A 12,317-nucleotide genomic window follows, 5' to 3' on the forward strand; every position below is an offset into this window, starting at 1 on the left:
ACCACAGTGAGATATCACCTCACACCAGTTAGGATGGCAAACATCCAAAAGACAAACAACAACAAATGCTGGCAAGGATGCAGAGAAAGGGGAACCCTCCTACACTGCTGGTGGGAATGTAAGCTAGTTTAACTATTGTAGAAAGCAATATGGAGGTTCCTCAAAAAACTAAAAATAGAGATACCATTCGACTTGAGAATTCCACTCTTAGGAATTTACCCAAAGAAAACAACTTCTCAGATTCAAAAAGACATATGCACCACTATGTTTATTGCAGCACTATTTACAATAGTCAAGTTATGGAAACAACCTAAATGTCCATCAATAGATGAATGGATAAAGAAGAGGTGGTACATATACACAATGGAATACTATTCAACTATTCAGCCATAAGAAAGAAACAAATCCTACCATTTGCAACAACATGGATGGAGCTAGAGAGTATCAAGCTCAGTGAAATAAGTCAGGCCGAGAAAGACAAGTATCGAATGATTTCCCCCATTTGTAGAGTATAATAACAAAGCAAAACTGAAGGAATAAAATGGCAGCAGACTCACAGACTCCAAGAAAGGACTAGCAGTTACCAAAGGGGAGGGGTGGAGGAGGGTGAGAGGGGAGGGAGGGAGAAGGGGATTGTCGGGTATCATGATTGATGCACATGGTGTGTGTGGGGTCACAGGACAGTGTAGTTCAGAGAAGACAAATAGGGACTCTGGCATCTTACTACATTGATGGACAGTGACTGCAATGGGGTATGGGGGGGACTTGATAGTGTGGGTGAATGTAACAACCACATTGTTTTTCTTGTGAAACCTTCATAAGAGTGTATGTGAATGATAGCTTAATAAAAAAAAATGTAAAAAAAAAAAGAGAGAAAGGGGAAGGTGTTGATAATGAGACACAGAGGGAAGGCCTGGTGAAGTGGAGGCGGAAGTGGGAGTAAGTGATGCAGCTACAAGCCGAGGGACACCAAGGGCTGCCAGCAGTCGCCAGAGGCTAGGAGAGAGGCCCGGAGCAGACTCTCCCTCAGCACCTCCAGGAGGAGCAATCCTGCCCACACCTTGATTTCTGACTTCTGGTCTCCAGAACTGTGAAAGAATAAGGCCATCAAGTTTGTGATAGTCCATTACAACAGCCCTAGAAACTAATGAAGCTTCCTATGGTGGTCACAGGTGTTAGAAAAGAATCTCATGTTTGAATAAATTTGGGAAACAATATTAAATGATAGATTTATTTGCTGAGGAACTTCACAAAGCCTTTACTAAGGCTACAGAACTATGAATTTTTAAGCAGGGAGCAACAGTATTGAATGCACAGTTCTCAACTTATTTAACCAAGGAACCCTTGTGTATTAGCTTGGGTTACCATAGAGTGAGTGGCTTAAATAGACACTGATTTCCCACAGCTCTGGAGGGTGCAAGTCCAAGAGCAAGGTGTCAGCAAGGTCGGTCTTGAGGACTTGGGGAGCCAGCATTGTCAAAGGGAGGCCTCTCTTCCTGGCTTGCAGACAGCCACCAGTGTCGTCCCATGGCCTCTTCTCTCGTGCATGCATGCAGAGACAGAGCGCGCTGTGGATGTCTCTTCCTCTTATTATAAAGACATGGGTCCTATTAGATAAGGGTCCTATGCTTATGACCTCATTTAACCTTCATTACCTCTGGCCCTCTCTCTAAATACAGTCACATTGTGGACTAGAGCTTCAAGATACAGATTTTGAGAGGTATACAATTCAGTTCACAACACCTTATCTTGTGAGACTGGTTTTCCCAAGACATGACTGGGGAAATGCAGATTTAACTACATTAAATGCAAGCCCTGAACTTGATCCCAGGTGCCTGGTGGGGTGGGACATGTTAGTTGGCAGGTGTCCATCTTCTATCCCTGCCTGTATAAGGACTTCCTTGATATGAGAGGAGAGGAGAAAGAACATGTGGTAGATATTTTTTAAAGGTCACAATATTTTACAGCTTCTCTTGTCAAAAGGAGTCTATTTTCTCCACCTCCTGAATCAGGTCTTAGCCATGTGACCTGTTTTGGTCAGGGAGAATATAGCAAACATGACACAAACAGAGGCTTAAAAAGCTTTTGTGCATCAGGACTCAGCTTCTCTCACTCCTTTTGGAGCCCAGCTGCCAAGTGAAGAGATCTGGTGGGCTTGACAATGAGATTTATGTGCCCCATCACCCCAGCCCAATGCCCGACGTGTGAGTGGGGCCATCTGGGACGCAGACCAATAAGCTCCCAGTCCCCCTGCCTGCTAACTGCAGCTACATGGTGATCCCAGATGAGACCAGAAGAACCACCCAGCTGAACCCAGCCCTAATAATAATAATAATAATAATAATAATAACAACAATAACAACAACAATAATAATAATAACTTTATATATTCAATTTTGAGATGTTTTCTTACGCAACAGAAAAGGTATCTTAGACTATGAGTATCAGCGCTTTATAATGAATAGTTTTCTCAAGGTGCTGCTGTCTGTAGCAAGCCAACCTGTTCAGCCCTCTGGAGAAAGTCATTGCTACCAGTCTTGTAGTAAAGTTTTCTAGTTTCTTAAGATGGCAGGGTGATGAGTATCAGGTGAAAAAAGTTAAATGGATACCCCACAAAAATATGAAGTGAACTTTGTTAGGTTTGCCCTTGAAATTAACCATAGTCTGGCTACAGAGAAATTGAAAACATGTTTTAAATGACAGAATGTGTTGAACATAAAAGCTGACCTCTCTTGAATATTCTTGAATATCCCGCTGGAAGGAGCTAGTGAAACACTTAGGTTTTGCTTGCAAAGCAATTTTGAGTAATGACACCCTCTTCTGAAAATCAAGATTACGTGACTGTCTTGGTGGTAGGGATGGTCGGGGAAGGGGACTAGCAGTGGGTGAGGGGACAGCAGCCAGGTGCCCGCCCAGCTTGGTGTGGCTCTCTGCTGCTCCCCAGTGCCAGTTCTGTGGCATTGCAGGAAGGTGCCACTCTAGACTCAACCTTTCTGGCTTGCTAATCCCTCTCAGGGTCTGGGTCTGAGCAGCAGAAACCTGCCGCAGGGTGAGGGGAGGTTTGTGCGCCAGGCCTCACTCCCACTCCACCTTGAAAGTTATGCATTCACTGTCAATTCACAAGGTGTTCAGAGATAGGAGAACATAGATCATTAGCAACCACTGCCTCTTCTGGCAATTTTATTTTGGGGTCCTACTCACATCACATTTAGATACACTGAAGGTCACCCAAACGCCACATTAAACATGGGTCCCATATAATTATATAAGAGTTGACTTGCAGGGTTTTTTTTGTTGAGGTTTGTTTTTGTTTTTGCTTTTCCTGGTGGTCAAACACACATAAAATTGGCCATTTTAACCATTTTAAAGTATACAATTCAGTGTCATCAAGTACATTCACAATGTAGTATGCACATCACCTCCATCTAGTTCTAGACCTTTTTATCACCCCAAAGGGCAACTTGTACCCATTAAGCAGTCACCCCATTTGACTTTTTGACATGAGGTTACAATTTTTAGACATTTAAGTATTTATTAACCCCAGGACTCACATTTTTATTTTTATATTTGGAACCAATATATATATATATTTTAAGCTGCACATATTCTCATGCACCTTAAAAGCTGCTCGTTTAGGCCTATGGGTGGGGTCCTGGGTGTAGGAGACCATGACAGCCCCCCTCTATGTCCACCTCCCGGGCCCCAGGACGCGGAGCCCCTTTACACAGCCTTCCTGGAGCTCCCTGCCTTCACACTGCTACTGGCTACTGATTCTTTTTTTCTTTTTTTTAAGGATTTTTTTTCATTTTGTTATCATTAATCTACAATTACATGAAGAACATTATGTTTACTACTCTCCCCCCTTTACCAAGTCCCCCCCACAAACCCCATTACAGTCACTGTCCATCGGCGTAGTAAGATGCTGTAGAATCACTACTTGTCTTCTCTGTGTTGCACAGCCCTCCCCGTGCCCCCCGCCACATTATACATGCTAATCGTAAGGCCCCTTTTCTCCCCCACCATCCCTCCCTTCCCACCCATCCTCCCCAGTCCCTTTTCCTTTGGTAACTGTTAGTCCATTCTTGGTTTCTGTGATTCTGCTGCTGTTTTGTTCCTTCAGTTTTTCTTTGTTCTTATACTCCACATAGGAGTGAAATTATTTGGTACTTGTCTTTCTCCAGGGCTACTGATTCTTTTACACATACCAGTACGGTATAACTATTTTTCTAAATTATAAAAGCATGACATGGTTGCTTTTATAATTGCAAAGTGTAGATAAGCATAAAAGAGAACAATCACCTCCCTAATTCTATCACTTTAGGAATGCCCCTTTTAATATTTCAGTGTCTTTTTTCCCCCAATCCCTTTTTTCTAGGTAAAATTATTTCCAAACTTCCCTCAACCAATATATACAAGGGTATATATTTGTTACAAAATTGGGATTCTGCTGTACTTTCACTTTTAAACTTTGGCTTTGTTCACTTATTAAAAATGATATTTTGAGTAACTTCCTATATCCTTAAATATAATTTTAATAGTTGCATACCTTTAACATAAATTTAAATTTAATATAATTTAAAATATAACTTTAAGTGTAATGCCACATTCTCATCAGATGGACACGCCATACTTTAGCTAGCCATCGTCTACTGTGGGATGCTTGCGGTCCGTTTTTACGAGGTGTAGCTGCAGTAACAATGTGGCTGCCTAGCTCAGTAGCTCACAGTCCTGAAGGCTCATTTCTCACCCATCTGACACTTCCTTCACGAGTTAGTTGTGACTTGGTTCCTTTTGTCTGTGTGTCCCAAGTAGCTGTAATTCTTCTTCATTCTAGAGCACAGGCTGAAGGAGCAGCCCCCAGGGAACATGTCAGTCTTGTGGCAGAGGACTAGGGCAAGTGAGCAGGTGGAAATGAATGGTGGCTCTTACAGTCTCTGCCCGGACCACACACACACGTGCCGCTGGAAAAAGCAGACAAGGTCAAGGCCACAGTCAGAGGGACTGGGTGTATAGTTCTTACCCAGGGGGCACTGCAGTGTGTGGGATTGTAAAATCCTCTCTCTGGAAGGGAGAGTGAATAATTAGGAATAATGGGATTAGCTATTGATATTTCCATGTTGACACTATTAAAGTTGTGCTTTTGATTTCATTTTTTAGTGATGTTAAGTCTTATGTAATTTTTTAAGCTAATTTTGATTTTAACCAAGATTTGCAATTTTGCAAAATCCCCAAGACAGCAGCTTCCTTCTAGTCAAATTCCCACACCTCAACCTTCTGGAAAAGAATTTTCCCCAGTCTTAATATGTGCGAAGAACTGTGTTAAATAAATTACCCAAATTATTTTAACTTTAGCCTTACAACACCTCTGAAAGTAAATATTCTTCCCTAATAGAGAAGAAATTTAGGCTGAAGAGGCGATTTCTTTGGTCTAATGTGCCACTTGCCAGCAGGGGGCAGACTTGTGGCTGGAACCCAGGTTATTGGACCCCAGAAACCTGGGAGCCAAACATCTGTATCAGCGGTTCTCAAAGTGTGGTCCTCGCCAGCAGCATCTGCCTCACCTGGGACTTTGCTGGAAATGCACCATCTCAGGGCCCAGCTCCAGCCCCGCTGGCTCGGAAGCTCTGGGTTTGCAACTAGCAATCAGGTGACTGATGAACACCAAAGACTGACACCTGGGCTCCACTTAGACCACCTCGCTCCCTTCTCCTGTGAGCCAGGAAGTTACCTGTGAGTCCCCCCTTCCCCACTCGCTCCAGTGACCCCCCCCAGGTTTGGGAGTGACCGTGGTGAGGCTCCCTCTGTCCTTCCCAGCTTCAGGGGATCCCACCCCAAACTGCTACCACCGCCAGGCCACAGGACTGCTGCAGGGTGCCTGGGTGGTGGCCGGAGCCCCCTCAGTCACGGTGAGTGGGGGTTCCTAGTCCACAGCTAGGGAGCTGTGTGTGTGTTGGGGACTCTGGGGTGGGAAGGAGGAGGAGGACTGTGACTCAGAGACGGGAAGGCCTCAAGTCAGAGGGAGATTCCGCGCCGGAAGGGGAAGATCCTGAGGTCCCAAGGTTTAGGGAAGGAGCACCAGGGATGGGAAAGCCCCAGGACTGCCCCTCCCAGGGAGGTTTCTGGCCAAGCCTCTTGTGCGTCCAGCGGAGCGTCTTGGAAATGCAGTGGGCAGGTGACCGCTCTGTTCCACCCAGCCCGCCACCAGGTGGCCTTCCCTGCGCCTGGGGGTGTGCTCTCTGGGGGCTTGGATGTCTGCTGGGGTCCCTGTTGGTACATGTTCCCAGGCAATAAAGAGGGTCCTGCCCTGCTGGGAAGTCTAGGACCTGCTAAGCTGGAGACTCAGGGCCTGATGAAGCCATCCAGAAGCCAGGTTTGGAGCTGGGTCACCCGGGGTCATAGAGGAGGGGCAAAACCAGGAGGGCAGAGCGCAGGGGTAACTGTCTAGACTCAGTCCACTCTAGAGTTGAGCCGTTTGTTCAGGTTGAGTCCCCACAGCAGTGTACCAGGGGTACCAGTGCTTGTCCCTCTGTATTATCTCACTCCTCTTATTGGTTCTCACAGGAGTCTATTAGAAACATTCCTTTGGAGTCACACTTAGGAGCCCCTGGCCTCCTGTGGTCCTCCCTTTCCCAGTGTAGCCCTTCCCCACAGGTCCCCCATCTCAACCTCCTGCCAAGCTGCAGTGAGTACCACAGAGCTGTGCGGGGAGGCCGCCCCTCTATCCTCTGAGTGGCCAATGTGTGCATGTCTGGCTTGGGGACAGGCCTGGGTGCTCTGGAACGTCTCTCCAGCCCTCATTGGGCCCAGAGTTGCCTGACGTCTGGGCTGAAATTGGCTAGTGAGGTCTTTGTGCTTTCCATCTAGGGAATAAATGGAAAAATTACCAACCCTACAGAAGTCAGAAATTACCAAATTTAGTTCATCGCTGATCTTGAGAGCATGTAAAGCTCAAGCTACTTAGTTTCATACCCTGGTCCCCACTCTGATGTGCTCTACTTTGGTTATTTCTTACAGTGTTCTCTCCCACCCCATGCCTCCTCCCATCATTCCACAGAGCCGAGGCCAGGGTGGGAGAGTGGAGCGCCCTCAGTGGCCCACCCTGTGGCGACAAGACTCCTTTTGCCTGTCTGTGGAATCCTTGAGGGTGGGTTGCTCCCCACAGCTTGGGGCTTCCCGTGGGCTTAGACTCACATGCTGCTACCCTGGGCTGCTTGTCCTGGGGGCACAAGGCTGTCGGCATTCTTCTCTGGGTCCTGCAGCCCTCTGGGTACACTGCCAGGATGCTCTTGGACCCGCCCACCTTCCCTTCCCCCTCTCCTTGGCCTTTCTCTCCCTCCTGTCCTCTGATTAGGGGAGGGGGAACCTTGCCCCCTTTCTAGCCATTACCCTGTCCTTTTTCCCCTTTACTCCTCAGCAAACTCTCCTAATTAGAGGACAAGTTCTAAGAAGGACCTTCAGGGTAGAAGAGGCCCTGCTTGAGTGGGGTCCCCAGGGTGGAGTGTCAGGGCAGATGTGGGAGACAATTTGAAGGCTGCATCAGCAGGACTGGTGGCTGATGGGTGGTGAGGATGAAGAAGCCAAAGCCCAGCCAACATGGCCTGGAGAACAGTCCAGGTCACCAGAGCTGCAGATGGGAAGAAGCTGTTCATGTTGAAAGTCATAGGACACATCCAGCCTGTGGACACATTTGGAAGGACAGGGCTGGGGCAAAGGGCTGAGCCTGGATGCTGTTCATGTTGGATCTGGGGAAGCCTTGGTGAGGACCACTCCCTGTGAGTACATGAGTGTGCACAGGGAGGGCAGACGGCCAGGCTACAGCCTGGAGATGGCTTATTTAGGGGACCGAGGCAGAGGAGGAACGGGCAGGCTAGGAAGGTTTATAAATAGCTGATGGGGACCAGCTGGCCCACAGTCCCACTGCAGGCCAAGCGGAGCAGACGGTGGGAAAGGAGAGCAGGCTTCAATGTGTATCCAACAGGCCCTGTGCATAGTAGGTGCTCCCTGACTAAACAAATGAAGGAATGGGGTATGTTAGTTTCCGTAACAAAGTGCCACAGATTGGGTGGCTTAAACAACAGAAATTAATTTTCTTACAGTTCTAGGGGCTGGAAGCCCAAGATCAAGGTGTTTTCAGGGTTGTTTTCATCTGAGGCCCCTCTCCCTGGCTAGATGTCTTGCTATGTCTTCACATAGTCTTTCCTCTCTGCATCTGTGTCTTAATCTCCTCTTCCCTCCAAGGGCACTAGTCGTATTAGATTAGAGCCTACCCCAGTGCCTTCATTGAACCTTAATGATCTCTTTAAGGATTGTATCTCCAAATACAGTCACACTAACATGGGAGTTAGGACTTCAACTTATGGATTTTGCAGGAACACAATTCAGTCCATAAAAGAGAGCATCTCTATAGAGTTGGGAAGACAAAATACACACACTGAAGTAATAGATAAGATGGTACACAAGTAATTGTTAAATTGTGTGTAATGGATGAACAGAAAATAAGACAGCATATAAGAAATGACTATACATGGAGATGCTGAATAAAATATAGTAAAATAATTGTTTGAATATTTCATCAGGCTTAAACTAAGAGAGAGAAACCACCAGATGCCAGGAATGCAGAGGGAACATAAAATAAGTGACAATAGTGAGAGAAGCTGAAATGGCTTATAGTTTTGGCACCAGATGTTGGCCTTTCAGGCTCTGGGTAGGGGTTCTGAAGTTACACAGAGAGCCAAAAAATGATCATAACTAGTGAATCTCAGTGGCTTAGAGAAGCAAATGCAAAACCTCTGTGTAGGATTGTTTCTGTGACTTAGGAATGAGGGACTGCCATGGAAAGCAACCCCACTGAAGTTGCACTCATGAAGGGTCAAATCAAGGAAAGCATCTGTCAGAGGGAAATTGGAGGATTACCCTCCCAAGAAATAGAATTAATTAAAAATCTGAAAAAGACTTTAAATGGGACTGTTTAAAATATTCACAGAAGAAAAGAAAGGAATATAAGCCATTAAGCCAGTACAGATTAATAAAAAAAAAATAACAGGCAGATCTGAAAAAAAAATCAACTGAAAGTTATCAACATAAAGTACAACTATGGAAAAGAAAAAAGAAAAACTTCATTTGATGGGTTAAACAGTATTTTAGACACAGCCAAAGAGAGAACTAGTGAATTAGAAAACAAGGCTGAAGAAATTTCCCAGATTGCACCACAGAGAGGTAAAGAAATGGAGCTAAGAGGGAGAGAGAATGGAATGAAATGATGCAGTAGCCATCAAATGAAAGTTCCAAAGGGAGAGAATAAGAGAATGAGGGAGGGTTCATGTTGAAGGAACTAGAAATTGGCAAACCTGTGATAAATAAATATAAATATTGAATATTTAAAACAAGAAAAGAAAAAGACTAATTGAAAGATTTAAAATGAGGTAAAACAAAAATCTGACTATAATACAATTATTTGTAATAGAAAAATACTAGTATAGTGCTTGTTACATTCCAGGCACTGTTTTAAGCACTCTAAGAATATTACCTTATTTTCTAGAAAATAATACACAAAAGATGGGGGGAGATTAGCATTAAAATGTGCTGAGTTATTTATGTGATTGAGAAAAACATCAATAGTTTCAATATTATCACTTCCTTATGTATCAAGAAGAAGAAATCTTGACCTCTATTTGATTTCTCAATGATTACTCCACCTATTCTGGTTCCCTGCCTTCTGGGCACTTGACCGTATTACATTTCCTGCCCTTCCTACAGTTGATTGGATGGGACCGTATGCTAGTTCTGGCCAATGAACAGAAGTGATTTAAGTGAATTCCAGGTTGAATATTTAATTGCCAGATACCATCCAGGACTGTGACAGAGTGATGTTTAAGATGGTGGTTGCTCCATTAGCATTATTCTATGAATGACATAGATGAGAAGACTCCTCTCATCTCTCTGCAGAGACCCATGATAAACATGTAACCTGAGAAAGAAAGAAACTTCTATTGTGTCCAGAGCTGGTATAGAAGCTCCATAGCTTCATCAGAGACTCACACCTCCTCTGCTTTCAGCTCTGCCATCCTTAGGGTGTGACCTCCAGCCTCCAGATCACTTCAGGGTCCATGACAGCTGCTGGAGATCTAGCCATTACAGCCAAATTCCAGAAAGGAAGCAGAAGACAAGCTAAGAAGAGGGTAAAAATGACCGTTACCAGCCATCTATTCTTTAATTTCTTCATAGGTTCTACTCAACTTTTATTTGATGGCAACCCCTGTTTGGAAAGTGTAGTCATTTAGTTGGACACAAGCTGTATAAATAGTCACTTGGAAAAGCAAAAAACCTAGGATCTGTCATTGAGGAAGGAAGGAGAGAGGAGAATGGATATTAGGTGGGCAGCTTGCAGTCTCTGTCACAGGTCCCAACCCAAATCCCATCTATCTCTAATAGTCCAGGCTCCATCTAGCAGCCAGAGTGATTGCTTAAATTTTAAGGCAGTGCATATACCTAGTGAAATAAAATCTAGCAGTACAGTTGATAGTATAGTAAAAAATGAGTCTCCATCTCACCCCTACTCCCCACTCCCTCAGCCCAGAAACAAACTCTGAATTTTCAACATATGAACCAGACCATATTATTCCCCTACTGGAAACTCTTCCACGGATTTTCTCTCAGGTCCTGCCCTTGTTTGTGCCCTTAGCTGCTGCCACTCTCCTCCTTCTGGCTCATAGTGGTAGGTTTCCGGTCAGTTCCTGGAGATACCACCCTGTGGCCTCTCCCCTTGCTGTTCTTTCTACCTGAAACACTCTTCAGGGCTCAGTTCAGTTCTACCTTCTTCAGCAACAAGTTTTTCTCTTTAGGCCGAATGCTGTACAAGGTATCCACGTCTTCTGCCCTCCGGCTGTGGCCCAAACTCCTGGACAGCTGGATGCCGTGGCTTTACTGTCGATCACCAAGGGACATGATGGGGCTGGCCCAGGGCACTGTGGGAAGGAGGGGAGTTAAGGCGGCCTTGACTCAAACGTGCATGAGCTTAAGAGCTGAGGAATCTTTCATTTGTTCAATATGTGTCAGGTGCTGCCTCCTATGACCTGGCATTGGGAAGACACAAGAGAATGTTCTCCTGGAATTTCCAGACGAGAGTGAGGAGACAGACAATACACAAGAAAACAAATAAATAAGATCATTCCAGAATGTGGTAAGTTCCACAAAGGGCACAAACAAGATGTAGTAGAAGATTTTGGAGGTGGAGTTGGGGGCATGTCAGAATGTGTGGTCAGGGAAGCCCCCTTGGAGCCATGAAAGATAAGAAGATGCCAGGCAAAGAGCCAGGGAAAGGGAGTCCCAGCAGAACAAACAGCATACACAAAGGCCCTGAGGTGGCAGAGAGTGATGTGGCAGAGCACAGGGAAGGAGAAGGGGAGCAGAGGTGAGCAAGGCTAGGCTGCAGGCTGAGTAAACGTTGGTTTAATCTAAGAGCCTGGGGAGGATTTTCAGCTCAGCAGTGGCATGATCTGGTCTGATTTATGTGAGCTGGCTATGGGACCCAGACTTTGTGGGTCCTGTGAGTGGTTTCTGTAATTTTCCATTTGCAGTATTGTCTTGGGATAGCTTTATGGTGGTTATTTTTGGCTCTCTGGCCAATTTGGTTAAAGTGACAGCAGGATGTGGTTAGGAGTGCAGAGCAGCGGCACAAGTTTCAGCATCAGTTTTTGCTTTTATGGCCTTCAACTGATGGGATGCGGCCCACCTATATTATGGAGGGTAATGAAGTCAGCTCCTTACAGATGTTAACCACATGTACAAAATGCCTTCACAGCAACGTTGAGATAAGTATTTTAATAAACAAATGGGTACTATAGCCTAGCCAACTTGACACGTAAAACTAACCATCACATTAGAATATATAAAAATCAAAGCAAAGTTACTCTAGGACCAACTCGTGAAATCCTTGAGCCAATCTGAGGCTCTTTTGTTCGGTTTTTCTGGGCAACCCTGTGTATGAATGTTGGGAGCATTAACGTTTTTCCAACTATCTTTTTCTTGAAGAGGAGGGCATTTGACTGAAGCTGAGAAGGTCTGAATTCAGGAAAGAGTAACATTCGAGGCACCTGTTTCCCAGTCTGGGCCAGGAGGCTGGTATGAGAAGCCAGGATGAGCCCAAATCTCTTTCCTCAGCTGTTTAACTCCCAGCCTGTGCTCAGTGGCAGTCAGCGAGGTTCACAGCCGAAGTGACCCGAGCCTCTTTGGGCAGGAGATGTCTCACCACACTGGTCCCTTTGCTGGGACCTCAGGAGGTGTTCCTGGTTCTCTAATTTCAGTCTTGGCTGTGCAAT

Source organism: Manis javanica, chromosome 12 (genome assembly GCF_040802235.1).
Source record: "Manis javanica isolate MJ-LG chromosome 12, MJ_LKY, whole genome shotgun sequence".
NCBI classification, from domain to species: domain Eukaryota; kingdom Metazoa; phylum Chordata; class Mammalia; order Pholidota; family Manidae; genus Manis; species Manis javanica.